The sequence below is a fragment of the Ruditapes philippinarum genome, unplaced genomic scaffold (genome assembly GCF_026571515.1).
Source record: "Ruditapes philippinarum isolate M1 unplaced genomic scaffold, ASM2657151v2 ctg75_1_1_1_1, whole genome shotgun sequence".
NCBI classification, from domain to species: domain Eukaryota; kingdom Metazoa; phylum Mollusca; class Bivalvia; order Venerida; family Veneridae; genus Ruditapes; species Ruditapes philippinarum.
Genome location: NW_026859947.1, coordinates 586,756 through 605,396, shown reverse-complemented (window position 1 = coordinate 605,396; position 18,641 = coordinate 586,756). Strand labels below are relative to the sequence as shown.

The 18,641-nt window shown below is 32.3% G+C and overlaps 1 long non-coding RNA gene across 1 annotated transcript in view; it reads left to right on the top strand.

The window, feature by feature from the left end:
* The window catches only part of LOC132758380 (uncharacterized), a 79,629-nt gene that overhangs the window by 47,033 nt on the left and 13,955 nt on the right, over positions 1 to 18,641 (top strand). Inside the window, exon 2 of the long non-coding RNA XR_009629567.1 lies at positions 6,081 to 6,284. This is a non-coding gene — a long non-coding RNA (uncharacterized LOC132758380). The remainder of the gene's footprint in view (positions 1 to 6,080; positions 6,285 to 18,641) is intronic.

The following is an 18,641-nucleotide window of genomic DNA, read 5'->3' as shown; positions in this document are numbered from 1 at the left end:
TGTGACATTTCCCTGCATGAATAATTGTAGTTTTATTCTGTATTTTTATCCTTGTTTCTTTTTTATGTAAGAAATGGGAAATTAATTCCTTTCTTTTTATATGTATTCATTATTGGACACAAAACAACAGGAAAAATAAGTTCCCTCGCTAAACTTAACAGAGCTAAAATGTGAAAAGAAACAGGATTATAAATAAGAATGTTCGTAAAAAAAGCATTGTATTAAAATTTAAATAAATTATTAATAAAATCGATTTCAGAAAACGTTCTTAAAAAGTCTCAAAAAGTTGGATAATAAATTGGAAAAAAAGAAGATTTCAAAACACAACTTTAATTATTTGTTAAGTTCCAAAATCCTTTCATTCTTATTCACAAGCATGTTTAGTCCCCCAACCTCGAGAAGATGAAAAAATGAAATAAATCATTCTTCTTTCATTATTTTTGGAAATCTTTTACCTTTTTTATACTCAAATTTTTATTTCATAAAAATACAGTCATTGAAATTAAGCTAAGCGTTGGCAAAGTGAAATTCCATGTGATTTTATGTTAGGTCGTCCTGTTGTGCATTTTTTTACTATTTTTTTCTTACAAATTAGTTAGTTTCATAATTTGAAAAATAACGAAGTTTCTGTATTCTACTAATAATGAGTTTTAATTAAATCAGTATTAATATCAATTCAATTTCTTGATATCAATAATTGATATTTACATATGCAACGTATGTTTTAAATCATTTGAGTGGATTTTACGGACTTTTAATTATAAGAAACAGTATTGCAACCAGTTTTTTACATGCTCTGACCAATATACCGATCGGTTCATCCTTAACAGTATTCTTATGTACTAAATGTTGATGGAAAGCGTGCACTTTTTAATCACTAAAATTGTTGTATGTTTTGCGAGTATACTGTGTATGTCTTGTGAGTATACGGTGTATAATTAGAAATAATTAAATAATAGTACATTTATTGGATTCTTAAAATTGCCTAACAGCGTATTTGCAATGGCAGCTACCGTGCAATAATACCTTTATTAGCTGTAACAAAAATCGACTATCCGCCCACAAAACCAAATTAATGTTACTCTTTCTAAATCTTGTAGCATTGGCATATTGTTATTGTTTATTCTGTATAAATTATAATTATACGACACCTATTTTCAGCCTATATAATTAGTCTGGAAATTTGTAAAACAAGTAAAATATTTATCAAGTACTTGCAGTTAGTAGGCGTAGTATATGAGCTTTTCTGAATGAAGGATTGCCGTGCGGTCACGGATGATAGTACCAGTGAATTAATAATCTGGTTGGTGATATTAAAATGGTATTTGTTATTCCAGAACCATCTTTGTAAGGAATGTCTGTAAATGAATAAATAAAACTGAAACTACATGTATACGATAAAGACACAAACACCGCAGACATTTTTAGTTTTTTCATAGCGAATTTTCTGATAATTATTTTCGGTAAAACAAGTTTGAAAATGATTTATAACAAAGAATGTTGTTTCCCTATGTTTTATAAAATCTCAAACTGCATCGTCGTCCTTCAAAAAATAACAGCCTTCGCTTGTTTACTGGAATTGAGGTAAAAAGAAACGAACGTAAAAATAAACCTTAAGTTTTCTTTTTATTTCTATACTTGTTTATAAAATTATGTTTGTATTCTTCTTTTAAATCTATATCCCTTTTAAATATTTTCATGCAATTAAGTATAAAACTTTACTAAAACAAATGTTATAAACTTGAAAACACGTAGCTTAAGGTCTTCAGCGTACCCGTACAATATGACATGACGTGAACGCTGAAGACAGACCCGTAGGGAAAGTCCACCAATAATCGTGCCAGGAATCTAACACGCTCGTATTCATTTATCGAACATGCCATGATTCAAAGTGAAGCATATTTTGATAAAACTATATATAATCTGTTGATAAGCCAAGGATAGACAAATAAAAATCTTATTACGAACGTTAACTACCTAATAGTTTCCGACAGGTAAAAAATTAGCACTTGGCCGCCATATTGCCAAAATGTTTGACCACGTGATTACGAGATTAACCTTTACGAACCAATGTTATTCCAACTTTTTATAAATTGCTTTTTTAAAAGATATTGAAAAAAAGGTGATTTACTGAATTTTTTATTCAATATAAATATATCTAAGTACTAAAAATAAAGAAAATAAATAAAAACATTATCTTGAATTATAAATATTGAAATCATGTCAACAAAGATGTTCTAAATATAGTGCACGACTCTACTTTAATCGGCTCTCTCGAATGAGGTCAAACGAGGTCTCGCGTAGTTCCTAAATGTCATGACTGACTGTAATCGGCGTAATGCTGCCCTCACACATAAACCACGACCTTACTGCGACCTGAAAACTAGTAAAATAGCATTTTTCTTTCGAAAATCGTTGGTTTTCTTTCAATTTCCAAATTTCTCTCGCAGACGGTCCGGGGCTCTGCAGTCTTGTGTTCAGTACGTTTTCTCTATGTCCTCAATACGACCCTTCTACGTCCATGGCGTTTCCACTGCGACTGTATTGCGTCCCCAAGGCGACCCCACGGCGATCATCGGCGACCCAGCTGCGACTGTGCTATGTTCTCTGCGTCCTTACGGCGACTCTACGACGGCTATTGCGTTTGTCCGGCGACTGTCCTGCGACTGTACGACGACCCTTCTACGTTCTTGCTACGTCTATAAAAACAATACTTTTTACCAGTAAATTTCATTCTGAGTTTGACCTTCAACGAGTGAAGACGTATATTTAATTAGTATTAAGTTAAATCATCCATATTATTCCAAAGATGAGAGGCGGACGAGGCAAAAGAGCGAGGGTCTCTAAAGTGCTACAAGTTGACCCAGTCGCCGCTTCAGATATGCAGTTTGGTAGTGGTTCACAGTGTGTAGAAATCGCGGCTTCATCCACTGGCGGAGACGCATACAAACAGTCTTCTAGTGGTCCACAGTCTGTTGAAACAGCGGCACCGCTATCAGACCAAGTCTCCGAGTCGGACACTCAATCTACCAGTGGTAAACAGTGTTACAGTTCTTCAAAGGCCAATAAGTCTAGGTTGATGATGAGAAGTGACCTCACAGCTGAAGATGAAGAATCCATGGTCGAGTGGTTGAGAGAAAACCCGTTGCTCATGTTGCTCCTGAACAAGAATCATGTATTGAGCCAGTATTACATTATCCATTTTCACACACCGATGTTAAAGCACTGACTGCTGAAAGCGAACTGAAATTCTAGATTTTTAAGCAAAAGTCTAATGAAAATGGTAATCGTACTAGGGTCGCACTAGAAACGCAGTGCAGCCGTACAAAGGTCGCCATAGTCGCAGTACAATCGCCGTAGAGTCGCAATGGACGCAGAAGGGACGCACTAAGGACGTAGTAAGATCGCAGAATTTTTCTTATTCTCTGTTCTAACAGCACTGAAGTCGCACCAAGAACGCCAAGGATGTAGTAAGGACGTGGTAAGGACGCAATAGTCGCAGCAAGGACGCAGAAGCGTCGCCAAAGGTTTCCGAGCAATTTCTTGTAATTTCATCGGTGACTCTACGGCGTCCTTAGTACGAGTGTACTACGTCTATTGCGTTCTTATTGCGTCCTTACAACGATGCTGCTGCGACTATGGCGACTCCACTGCGATCCCACGGCGACCTAACCAGGACTCAGCAAGAACGCAGAGTTTCTGCGACTGTTTTGTGCATGTTCAAAATAGTCGCCGACGGTCTGCGACCTTGTGCGTCCTTGGGTTCCTCGCTACGACCTCGCTGCGTCCCTGCTGCGTCCATGGCGACTGTGCTGCGTCCTGGGTCGTAGCAAGGTCGCAGTAAGGACGCAGCAAGGTCGCGAGGTATGTGTGAGGGCAGTATAACTGATGTTTACGTTTAAATAGGCAATTTTAATGACGGTATGAATATTTTGATACTTAAATGGTTTTATCGCAAAATGCACAAGAATTTATAGTGACAAGGGTATTTGCAAGTGAAAAATAAGGTTAAATCAACTTATGTTATTCTGGTTAGGTTTCATAACGGGTCTTATTTAAAACTTTAATGCCGCATCAGATGAAAAAACAAAAATATTAAAAAGCGACTTATAAAGTTTTTGAAGCCAGAACTAGAAAACACAGACAATACACGGACATCAATTGATAAGATGTAACCGACTGTGAAATATGTATATATGTTAATGTAATGTTTATACATGTTTTCCATGTATGTAATATAATTGTCCTTATAGGCATTAACCATTTACTTAATATAAATATATAAACACTTTATATATAGTTTTACTAGTGAAACTTGATGAAATGATTAGATAATTACGTGAATAATATATACATGTTTAAAATGTTTTGAATCTTCGTGTGCAGTAAATCGGGTTAGTTTATACAAACTTTATATCATTAGTTTAGTTGTATAGTAAGCTACGTACAAGCTTATAAACTCCTTAATTTGTTCTATGAAAAATCAGAACTGGGCAATAACATTTGAATGAAGATTCTTCTTCAAGGAAACAACGATTTACAATAAATTGTGTTACAAAAAGGGAGGCAAATTCTTTTTCGCATAAAACGATAAATTATCGTTCTTTCAAGAATTTTAATGAACAAGTATTTAAAAATGATTTGAATGCTATTAGTTTTGATATGATTGAAACTATTGCAGAGCCAAATAACTCACTTGATGTTCAATACAATATGATTTAAGCATTATTTAACAAACATACGCCTGTTAAAGTCAAGCGTATTTAAAGGACTAAACAACCAGATTGGTACTCCTTAGGTTTGAACTAACACGACATACAGTCCTTACTGGTATGACGCGTTAACATGTAACTGTATATTGATTCTTCAAAAGAAAAAGTATCTGTTAATAATAATAATTAATAATAAATTAAGAAAATCATTTTCTGTCCTTTTTTGTTAAAAATTATATCTTCTAACGTGGCATTTAATTGGAATCATTTACCCCGCTGCACTATTTGATCTTTGGCTTTTATCATTGTTGTTTGTTTTCAAATGAATATCACAGTCTCTCTTCCTCATGGTATCATTATATGTGTAAGCTTCAACGAAAACATTTTTATCCCCAAATAATGTGTACATATATAATTCGCAATTTAATATCTAAAATTTAATTCTACATATTCTTGTATAATGTGACAAACATATGTCGCGCGCGTGGCGCGTTCGCGGAGCAGACGTGATGCCCATTATATGTAATAAAACAATTTGCAACATTTTTCATTGACATTAACGTCCGTACTAATTATCTAAGTGTTATTTGATGAGACAGTGAACAAATTGTCCATTCGACACCATGCTTAACATAGCCCCCAGAAACTAGTGTAGTTTCATTTTAGAAATTGAGCGCAGATCGTCTAAGATTCACTCTTAAAATTCAAATGATCTTTATATATCGAGACGCGTCCAGGTCACAGTAATAGCCTAGTGAATAAAAGGGTCTTTGAGTTTTAAAGTTTAGATATTGCGTAAGTTATAGAAAAATATAATATTTGTATTTCTAATATTTTCTAGTAATGTATTTAAATATGTAAATGCATTCATTAACAAACACAATGCTGTTTCTATAGCTGGGCAAAAACACACTGACATTTCTCTTTTACATATTTGTATCTAAAATCTCTGCTGTATTCGCTTTTATGGTGTGTGTAAGAGTAAAAAGGAATATATTTTCTGAATCAATACCAGTTTTGCTCACAATTATATATTCAATGTAGCTATGCAATTATTCATACCAACATTTTCAGCCAAACCAGAATGTCACCCGGTGTTGCATGTACAATAAACATCGTGCTGTTCCTCCGGGATTACAAATTAGAGCTGTCACGATTCTTTTTGGAGACACGACTATTTGATTGTTGCCTCCAGCTATAATGTATCACAGATGGGAATAAAGTTCCAAACTGTTCGCCGACTTTGACATTGACTTATAGAATCGCTTTTAGATATCCACTTTTAATGTACATAACTGTATCTGATCGCCGTGTTGTAACGCGACGTTTGGTTGGTCCATAATTATCTCTGTATTGATCCAATTTCAGATTATACGTGAGGAACAGTGAGCTAAATGTGTCGTCTGCTGTCATTTTTTCTACAAGGATACTAAATTGCAACTCTGTGAAAAATTGGATAAGACTAAATAGTCGTTTTAGATATTTTGACAGTGCGTTTTAGAAGTGTACTGAAACTTGGAACTACAGGAATTTTCATTCTGTTTTGTGTGTATATATTCATCTTTTAAGAAGGTATGTTTTCTGCTATATTTAGTAAAACTTAAATTTATGCTTCAAACTTTAAACTTTTGGAAAAAAAAATTTCGCTTTGTTTGAGGAGATATGCTTGCATCTTTGCTTAAATGTATATGCAATGAAGGAAGAGCTGCTGCTATGACATTAGAAAAAAAAATTATAAATACAAATTATACATGTTGCTTTTAATGTTATACAAGTATGTAATTCTCAAAAACATGTAATTTGTTTAAGAGAGGGTGAAATATTATTACTTAAACTTTAAATATATAAACTATAAAATTTCAGTAATAATTTAGTTATTTAACTTTAAATAATTTTGTTTGCACATCTCTTATCGCACAGCTCAAAGGATTTTCTCCTGTAATACACTGTACATTATACCTTATGAGGGGTTTATTTAGAATATATAATGGTAAACCACCTGCCTTAACGATAAGATATAAGTCGTCTGACACTGTAGTGTAAGCAACGTTTATCTCTGTAGAATATCCGAATTACTATGTCAGGGCCGTTGTAAGCCATCCATTATAAAGTCCTTAAAAGCCAATTAGCGACAGAAAGGATAAAATGGTAATCACGCGCATCAAAAGAGCTTAACTGCTAAACGTATATAACGTAACTGATGCTACGAGTTATTAATTTTCTTTTGTATTATTCGTTGCAGAGAATAGGGAAACTATGTAAATTGAATATCACTTCATAGACCATAAACTGTCTAGTAGTACTTATGTACTTCTGAACGGGTCATGACCGCCAATATAACGTTCTCTTTTTCTTCTTTTTTTTTTGTTTATAGAAATACCCTATATTTTTTTATTAGACGTAACCAGCATTGAATTTTAAAAAATGTTTCACTTCTAATAACGAGTTTTCAGTTTTACAGAATAAAAAAATCTGGTAAAATAACAGCTAAGAAATTTCGTCAGGCTTCAAGGAATTTCAGACTAGCTTGACCTTTGGATTCGTGGCAATAGGCAGTAGACACTATCCCCATTGGTGCTCAGAATTTATAGGCGTTCCATGCACTTAAACAGTATTGAATATGCTGCCAGAGATGGTACAATCTATAAATTACAAAACAATGATATTTTAAAATATATCTACATTATAAGTGACCACAACGATACCTAGGATCGTAGAGTCGTGCACGAAGAAACAAATCTCTTGTCATTTACAAGTTTATGCGCGGAGCCGATGCACACATGAGCCATTGGCGTCATATAATACCAAGGCCTCGTAAAATCCTCTCAATTGATATGAAATACTAATAAAGTGACAAATCTATCTGTACAATAACGGTAACATGATGCTCTCGACAAATTCCTGAAATTGGAATAATTTAGTACAAAACAACTCTTGCTCGCTGTGTTTTTGCTAAATTTCATTGGAAACTGACATTTTAGAAGGGTTCTTTTTTCACCGTCACAAATTATAGCTTCTAGGACGGAGATAGGAGCGTCATTCTATCGGAAAAGGCGAAAGTAATGCGTGTTTTATTAGACCATATTATGCGAAAAAAATGTTTTACTATAACATTTGGTCCTGGAATCGTGCCTTGAGCAGACTAATCTTAGAAGAGCTTGGCAAGTTTCAAATTGTCCGAGATAAAAAGACGCATTGAAGAACTTTTAAGACAAGTTTTCCAGCTTAACTGATCAGAAAACATTGCAAAAGTTTTAATCAAATAAGCCTTATGGTTGTAACTGTAATTGTGTCCATGAACTCGAGTTTGACCTACAATGTTATGGTCGTGTGTTGCGTGTATTCGTGCAGGGATTTTTTCTAAATGTATTTTGTTAAGTAAAAACAAAGTATCATTTATTTGAAATTTTTGATATTTAAAATAAAGAGTTATCACTCGTGATTATGAGAAAAAACGAACTCATCTTGTGAAAAAATCAAAACTGCTTAACCTAGTATTTTGAAGAAAAATAGAAACAACAAATAAATGAATTACTGCAAATGTATTCTAGTTGTGGAAAAAAAACGAAAAGAGTATAAATTAGTCTCTAGTTGCTGCATATTTAGTTTGTATAAATATCACAATTAACATTAATTCATTCTTTATTTCTACTACAAACGAGTTGTACATTAAACGGTGCAAACGCTATGTAAATTAACATTACGACGTCCGATACAGTACAGTGCATGTGAAGCAAAAAGGTTGCATTTTCACGAATTGTTTAGCTTCGAGTTGCATGTGAAACGCAAATACTGCATTTTCACCAGATTGCTTTAATTGTTAATCGTATATTCTAGCATGTAAAACCCGTGCAAAACACATTTCTTCCCTTAAATGCAATATTATTTCGTGTTGCATGATTAACGCGTGTTATGGTTTTTCAACAGTAGAAAAATCACATACACTTAACTTATGTGCCTTCATCATGCTACTATAGAAGTTGATTTCATGTATGTACATGTAGTCTTAGGCGAGGCGAAAATGCGATAGTAAGGAATCACAAAAAGGTGAGAGTAAGGCTACAAAAAGGCGATAAGAATTAAACACAAAAAAGGCGATGGTAATTAAAAAAAAGAAATCACAAAAAGAAATAAAAAGGCAACACAGTAAGGCGATAGTAATGTAACTAAAAGGCGATAGTAATGTAACAAAAAGGCGATAGTAATGTAACAAAAAGGCGATAGTAATGTAACAGAAAGGCGATAGTAATATATCAAAAAGGCTATATAAATGGAACACAAAAATGCGATATTAAGGTAACAAAAAAAATGATAGCTATATATAGTGAGGTAACAAAAAAGGGGCATAGCTATTTATATATAGTAAGGTAACAAATAAGGCGATTGTGACGTAACAAAAAGGCGATAGCTATATATAAAGAAGGTTACAGAAAAGGCGATTAAAAGGTAACAAAAAGGGCGGTGGAAGAAGCACAAAAAGGCAATGGTAATGAAACACACACACATATGAGAAAGTATGATGAAACAAATATACGACAAAAGATGACTGTTTCATGATTTTGAGTTTTTCATACATCATGTGATTTAGAAGTTTTCGTACTGGTTCGCCCCGTCATTCGGAAACCCACACACGATTTTACATATGCTACAATATGCTATATTGAGCGTTCGGTAATGCAGATTTACCTAATGATGCATTCTTTTGTATCTACCTACGTGAATAGTTTGACATCCGCCTTTAATGAAAACAGTTTTGCTTTTAGCAGCTGTAGCCTTGAAAGATTGTGTAACAATGTTATACACTGTCTCACATCTATACCACACATCGGGTTTTTACTCTCTATTTTATGATGTCCATGTATTTGTATATATTCAACATATATACTTTCAGCTGGTGCATTGCAATTTTTTTTGTATAATTGTTGTTAAATAATTATAATCCTACTTGATTTAACACATTCTTATACTACATTAAAGTCTTTATTTGCCAGCCGTAAATTCGACGGATAATGCATTAGGCATAGCTTGAATTGTTAGCCCGATGGCGGCACTGAACCTGCCCATGCGACCATTTGAGGACCAAGATCTGCCGACACGTCCTTGACTTTTAATCATGGTCTGCACTGTTTAGTCAATAAATATTTTGAAATTTTCTCTTTAGATGATGGATTGTTTTGTCCAGACTGAAAGACGGACAAGTCTTTTTGAGATATTAAGCGTGGTGAAGGGTTAATTGCAAACTACGTTTATTCGCACACGAACCGAACTTGATTCTTTCATGCAATCGTTTAAAATAAAAATAGTTTAGAATCTAAGATTATCTAAGTTTATGTCCAATTTATTAAAACATTCTTTACTGATTTTGAAAAATGTTTAAAGATAAAGGGTTTTGATCCAATGTTGATACATGCTTTTCTAAAATAAGTGATATGATATTAATATATGATATGATTTGATATGATACAATACAATAAGATACTATTCGATACGATACTATACACGATATGATATTATTTGATACGATACGATACGATACGATATGATACGATACGATACGATACGATATGATATGATATGATATGATACGATACGATATGATATGATATGATATGATATGATATTATATTATATGATACGATATGATATGACATGACATTGAACATAGTGCACTTAAGTTGTTTCCATACGCTATTTGACTGTAACATAAACAATGCACGGGTAATTTAACAATTATTCTAGTCTGGCGTATTACAGAGCCTTATTAAGCACGTATTGACTGTTTTCATAGAAATGCCAGTTGCAATTATATATTCAGCGTATGTAGCAAAAGACGTTGAAGAATAAAAGATTTACATATTTATTTAGTAACTATTAATCACGAATATAAATAAATACGAAAGCACGTCTAACAAATTTCAATTTCTTAAATGAAAATAATATATCTTCTTATGCTTATTTAGTTTGGCTTGATATAGTTAAATAACTGTGTAAAGTTTAACTCATATAAAAGGCACATGACTCTAAATTCTTCCCATTTATCAAACGGTGTTTTCTTAAAGATTGTCAAATCGGCAACATTCAGCTAATCAGACGACTTTTATGCCGATCAATAAATTTCAATCACCGGTGTTTCCTTAGAGATCAAACATAGCAACTAATTCAGAAGCCCACATGCTATTTGTACATTAAATCATAATTCCCCTAACTGTGTGCTTTGTGCGGTCATTTGTATTTTTCTCTTTAAAAAAATTCTATTATGGTCTCCTTTGCCAAACGAATCAGAGAATTGCGTGTTTCGTCCAATATAAAATCACAGTTTCCAATTTCGCCGCGTCTGATATTACTTTATAATGATACGGCTCATTCGAGGCATTATTCAGGGATGAAACGCATAAAATCGCAGTAAATGCGACACTTTTAGATATTGTATTATATAAGTAGAACAATTCTGTAAATATAGTTAAAGAATTATTTCTATATTTAGAAGTATAGTGCTTTTTGTTGAGAGAGAAATAAAAAGCAACATTTTGATAGATACATGATTCAATGTTATTTTAAGGATTCTTTCTTTCAATCAAACTTTTATTACTGATATTCGCACAAAGATATTTTTCAATTTTTACAAGTTTTAAACGTTGTTGAAAATGCTATCTTTTAAGGTGGAAGACTTTGCTTCCGGATTTGATATAAGTGAATACGTACACCATCTTATCTTTTTATCACGACGTGCAGTTAAAACATACAAAATGCATTATTTTTATAATGACACTACTTGGGCGGTTCGGACATAATTATATCGTTTAAGACACTTTGGTGATAACAGTTTCGTAACAACGTTAAACCATTACAAACTATCTGATAAAGATTGTGTTTAATGGATATTAATTGCTTTATACCGCCCGAGGGATATCCATCCGGAAGTTAAACGGAAGTTATCTCCCTTCAAAAACAGCCACTACGTATGACGTAACACCGCGTTAAATGTCTCTAACAATAGTTGTTTACGTAATTACATTGACAGGTATCAGATAACATTGTTGATCGATTATATTTACGCGTCCGACAGCCCTTGAAATGATAAAAGTCGCCTTAATAGATTTAATACGTCAGCTCGATACATCAAGATGTTTATCTATAAATAGAAGGAGTTCTATATTTAGATTTGTCACAGACTTATTCTTGACAGCGGATCCAGTTTGTTTCAAATAGCTGTAATTTGTTAAGAGCATAAAGTTAACAAATTTATGATAAAATAATTAGTTTTATTACCTACATAACAAATAAGACAGTTAAGAATTCCAGTGCTTAGATTTCTGCCTTTCAATCAGCAACAATTCGTCTTTTTTTTACAATGTTTGCTTTACACTATATTTGGTCTTAAAACAAATGATGTTTAAACTGTAATATTCTTTGTTGTTGAAATTAAACTATTCAAAAAGAAGTATATGTAAAACACGCCCATAAGAGCTGAATGTTGAAGTATATTTTGTCCGCTTAAATTAAATTTTGCTTAAAACTTCATATCTTTACAGAACGTGTGTATAAAAAGTTAAATATATACATTAAAAGTCGTATGTTCATTTTAATTTCGTAACTGATCGTAATATATTTACGACTTAAACTATCATGATATGTCAATGTACATAAAGAATTTAAAAAAAAAATGAACAGCGGTTTTTATAACCCAAAACAAACTTCGGGACGTAATTATGCTATGGTGTTGTCCGTCCGTCTGTGGCTTCAGGAACAGTAGGTTCCTGTGTTGACTTCTTTGATATCAATCATTCCATAAGCTTTAATGTTGCAATTTTCATGTGACAAAAAATAACGATCGGTTTCCTGTGAAGGAGTTCAATGATTGTGTTTATTTTTGTGCGTTAAGTTTGATTTTCGCTGCAATTAATTATTAATAGAGATATGCTTTTATTCTGAAGTTTGATTTTCTCTGCGAAAATTTCTTACTGACAAAGTTATGACCCTTTTTATGCAAAAAAATCTATTATTACCTCAAGAAAAAAATGCCCCTTTTCTAGATTTTTATATTTTTTCTTCATCGAAAACAATAATAATTTGTGCTTTGAATAATAACAAATTTTCTTTCTACATGCGTCTTGAGGACACATTTTTGTCGTTAAAATTTGCCTTCGGGCGTATGTTGTCCCTTCTCACTGAAGCTTCTTGTAATTGTTTTATTGTTTTATCATCCTCTGTGATAAAATAAACACCGCTTGACTCCTTATTCAACTATATATAGAACCTGTTCATTTTACGGTTTCTGAAAATGTTACAGTAATGATTTACAATGACCAAAAGTTAAGTTGATTAATTTGTTTTTATTTCAATAATGGATAGGTCGAATGACATTTGAGTCCACTATTTGTTATCGTTTAGCGTGTCATTAGTGAACATATTATTGTAACATGTGTTATGTTCCCATAATTTCATAAAGACAGTATCACGTTTTAATCCGATTTTACTGTCCTTTGTCAGCGAAATTGTTTAAAACTCAATGATTTATTTTCACGACTTTACTCGCTTTGAAGCACTTGAATTTTTCCTTTTAAATTTGGGTTTAAAATTTAGTACATCTTCTGAATAGAATCGTGTATGTTTGACATGCGATTCGCAATTTGGAAAACAATTAACCCACGCAAGGGCGCCTTAATTCAAACATTAACATTCAAACTTATAACTTTAAACTTATATAATGAACTTAACAAAAACAACAGGAAAATAACAATAAAACATTATCTTTTTTAAATAATTACTGTTGACAACCCTGCCATCGAACCTTAAAACTTGTTATCTGTGACAAATATAAACAACAGTACTAGTTTTGATTTGTACACAATATAATTTTGAAGGAATAAATTGACGTAAAATAATTTGGATACAAACAGAAATCTTTTATCACGTGGCTATTATAACGGAAATGATAACGCCCCCACACAATTGTTTTTATCGTCTGCAACAACTGAGGTTTTCTATCTCGTGTGACATTTCGTTTCCAATGCAAATCATGGTTATTACACTTACTTCCGTTTCTTTGCGATTAGTCTCATGTCATTTGAGCGAATAGATTCGAAAGGGGAATGAACTAAAATCAACTATAGAACTAGTGGGTGGCTTATTAGTTAGAATACAGGTTAAGGTTTTTCCAGATAATAGAAGCCAATTATTCTTAATCACGCCTATTTATATCTGATAAAATTAAGTGATCAAAATTTGGGCTTTTTGTTCTTTTCTTTTTATCATATACAGATTCACTTGATCCGGAAAGACTTCTAAAACACGGAAAGTTTAGAAATGTTTAAGAACTTTTGCAGGATATACTCCTTAACATATGATTGATGCCAAAAAGCATGGTTGTACTATTATATACGGTAAAAGGCGAAATATTTCGGCTATATGACGGGCGAAGTCCCTGAATAAATGCGTCACGAATATAATGATATATTATCGTGCTTTGCAGTTTTGTTTACGAGATTAAACACATGTTAAATACGTATCGAAAACACGTCAATGTCAATTCATCATATCCTGGATACATTTAAATTCAATCTGATTAAATTTAGCTCCTAATTAATGCTACATGCAAGAAGTAGATTTGAACTTTAGTCAGAATGGCAAAACATCTTTTTGAATTGTCACGGTTGAATTGTCAACATGACATAAGATAAGATACAATATCACATGTTTTTCCATAAAATATTATGCCAAATCATCAATTTTGTTGAAATTGGTGAACGATATTTTTTCAAGAGAATATAATCAAAAAAAGAAAGAAAATGTTTTGAAAAACTGTCAAGGTTTTCTCAGAAAACAAAAACACTATGTAATTACGATTGTTTACTCCTTTGTAACAATATTAATGTACTTTTCCAGAAATTTGCAGAGGTAATTTGTAAACGAAACTTTCTGTTAATTCTCTTTATATGACACTTTCCGGGCTTTTTGCTCACTAGAACGCCTAATTTACCGGAAATAAGTTAATGTTATTAATAAATCGTGGGTGTGAGCATTGATATCGCATTAATAAAGATCAGAATATGAAAAAAAAAGAATCTGAAATGTATCATGTGTTTGTTTGTTGGCATTTAAGGCAGGCACAATTAGAAATGAATATTAAATAAATACTATTTAATTTGTTTTAATTAGTATTTTAATTGGCGTTTGATGAAGTTGAACCAAACACCGTCAACTGTGCCATTATTCTTTCTCCACTGTTATGTAGGTCAAACTTAGATTGTTAATTAAATATTTCAAAAACATTAATAACAAGCAAAATTTATAACCTTATTTGTGGGCATGTAAAATATTTCATTCCATTACAATATGTTCAGAAATGCACCAGTTTCAGTTTCAAAGTTGTTTTTTGCATATCATATTAAAGACACTCCACTGTGGTCCAAAAGCTAAAAATTTAAAAATAGTAATTAAATAGATCACCTGCGGCAATTAAAACAGAAAGTTACTCCAAAGATGATTAAGAAATATACTCAGAAAAAAATATCGAAAATAGTATTAGTATTTCTATGCTATTTTTAGACGGATTTAAGTGAAAAGCATTGCCAAAGCTTTGGCATTTTTTCACAATTATAATAATTGTCTTGAAAAAAAACGGAGAGAGCGAATGATCTTAAAATTTTTGCTCACAAGTCATTGGTCCAGACCTACATCAATTTGAACATTAAATTTCAAAAAATTATTTCCAGTCCTCTCATTTCTAAAGAAAAAACTCAGTGTAGCCCCTTTAATGTGAAACGTAGGTAAGACCTTGTTTGTTTTATTTGTATACAAAACACACACAAAAATAACATAATTGGGAACTTGTTAGTTCAGCATTCCTTTCATGAAAATTCAGTGTTGAAGCAAAGGATTTTCAGATGACATAGTTTTAAATATTACCATTATAATACATTATAAAGTCTACTATACTTATTCATGATCAATGTGTATATGTTTTACAAGTCATCTGACATACATACGTGCTTTAATTGTAAATGAATAAATGTTGCAATATGCTACCACGTCTTTTGCTAACGCTACATCCAATACGTCTGCAAATAAAACAATATACATAATATTAACATGTTAAATGGAGCAAACAAAAATTTATAAACTTAATTTTGTATCTATATATTGTACAATTTTTATATGTAAAACATTATTATTTTCATTATAAAGATATGAAAACTGCAAGTAAGCGTTACTGACTTGTTCTTTAAACAAATTTGAATAAATTTCAATATTTCTAAAGCAAATGAACGTTACGGTTGTATGATATATTTAGTAATCAAAAATGTACCGTGTTGCGAGAATTGTTTGTTATCACTCTCTTGGTTGTATATTTTGTCCATTCTTACCTTAGTTATGAAATTCTAAAAGTCAATTTAAAACAGTTATTTTAAACATAATAAACTATTTTTTTCTTTTCTTACTCGGCTTTTAAACCATTGAAACTTTAAATAAATTTTAATCCATGTTCACACATCAAATGGCCATAAAGTACATGCAACTGACGACTGTTCTGTGAATCAGCACTTTTTTGGGCCACACGAATGCTCTTTGTACTGACTTTTATACCATTCTAGCAATCACTCTATGTAGAACTTAATTCTCTCTAGAGGTACGAAATGGTTTTGCCTTACAACTCGATTAATGCCCTGTTCCATTTCCAGGAAACGTATTCCAATATCATTAATCTACTTAATTAACGAAGCAATCGTTCTGGTGTTGTTTTTGAAATAAGGAGAAAAAGGTCACCGATTGTGTTTAAGTTTTATGCATGGAATACCGGGATGATTTTTTAATTTCTCAGTATTTTTATATTTTTCTTGTCCTGCGGTATTGATTGATTAAATATTTAGCCGGTGCTGGAGAGGGTGTACACTGTCCTGTATCTCCCCTCATATACAACTTAAATAAAATAGTTACAACTTTCATTTCTCATCAGGGATTCCCCTCTCCAGAATTTTCACATTTGTGAAAGTGATTTTTACAATTAGTCTGGCAAATTTCAACTTTTTATCTTAAATAACATGAAATAAATTCTATCATCATATATTTCACAGTTCGTCTTGTCAATTTTAGACTGTTACTTTTGACTATGAGTGAAATATTGTGTATAATTATTTGATTCAATGAGACCATTAGCAATGTATTTGTCGTTGATTAATACTTTGACGACAGCAAGAAATGGTGTAGTAATTAAGATGTCTGCCTCTTAACGCAAAAATAATGGCCGTTTGAGCCTTAAATGTTGTCAAGGACGCGGACTAAGAGCTTCAAGATTGCACCATAATCGACCTGAATTCAATCTGTTTAAACTTATCTGAACATATTAACGATGCATTTTGTCTTACATGTTGGCACGGACTTGTTGTTCAAAAGTATATCTTTTAGTTATAACAGGGATAATTGTTAAAGCATTAAATGTACTTCCTTTTCAACTTACAAAAGTCATTTAAAGTATAAAATTGTGACCAGGACAAAGCTTTTCTTGTGAAAATTCCCTGTCAAATATTAGAACCGTAGAAAAGTAGATCGTTTTATCTAGTAATATAGTAGACAATATTAGACACGTTAATACTTCACTGTTCTGTTTGCATAATCATGTGAAATGCTCACATAGCTCTAGTCCTTACAAGTCCTGTATTGATCCTTTTATGAACTACTCAGAGAAGTGAATAGCATTTTTAGTTATACACCATAATTTTGTATGACGAAAACCATTGACTTTTCAATTTTTGAAGGACTTATAGTAATTTTGTACTTACAACTTTCTGGCAAACCTTGATAGTTTTCTACTTAGTCACAAATCTTAACAACTGTTGTACTGTCTGGCGAATCTGGACAAGTTATCTACTTTTTGCCAAATCTTGCCACATTTTCAGTTTTCTGACAACTCTTGTCAGTTTCTCTACTTTGTGGCAAGTGTGGACAATTTTTCTATCTTCTGGAGATATGTTGATAATCTTTGTTATAACTAGTAATCCTCGACTTTGGCAAACGTATTTTGTTTCACCTTTTTTGATTTTCTGCATACGAGATATATTGCGTGAGGCAAGGCTATCCCGGAGGACCTGCTATATTTGTTCGTGAAATGTCTGGTCTTTCTGTAGACAAAATAATTGATCTACATGGAAACGAAATATTAATGACCACGGAGAATGTCCATTATAAATTGATAACCGGATGAAGCGTTTATCAATTTCCAAGTTAATTCATCGTTAAATAGATTTACTTGGTTAGGTTCTAAAATAGTTTATCGATCTGGTCATAGTCTTGTCTGCAAACAACACGTTTGGTATAAGATGTTTATTCCTCAGGCTCTTAAAAAATCAAAAGAAAAATTTAATTCACCAATGCATATAAACAATTAAATCTGGGACAAGGTTGATTGAATATTTATGGAATACCTTTTTTAAAAAAAGTATTGTTTGAAATTCTAGAAAAGGAATATCGCTCAAGTGCAATGAAAAACAAAACAAAAAGAGTTGAAAATCACTCTCTGATTAATTTAACCCGGTTATGAGGGAAAATGGAAACTGCAATATTCTTCTACACCCCTAGCACCGGTTTAAGCAATATTAAATCCTCCATATCGAAAGTATTGGAATGAGTTATCCCGAACGACCAGAGCATTATTATAAATACTGAGATGAAGGGATGAACACTTTTTAGCGGCTACATAGCACTTATCGTGAACTTCATTTATCATTATCAATATGGTCATAGTAATTATGGGGGTTATTTGACAGCTGTTTAAATGCCTCCCAAATATTGTGGCGTATAATATGAGTGTCCATTTCAGTATTTGATGTATGTTCTGCAGAAAGTGGATACTTTTTGCTTATTTTAACTTTCATAAATAGCATCTCTTTTAATGCCTAACTCTGTGTATGCTATATTAATATACTAATACGT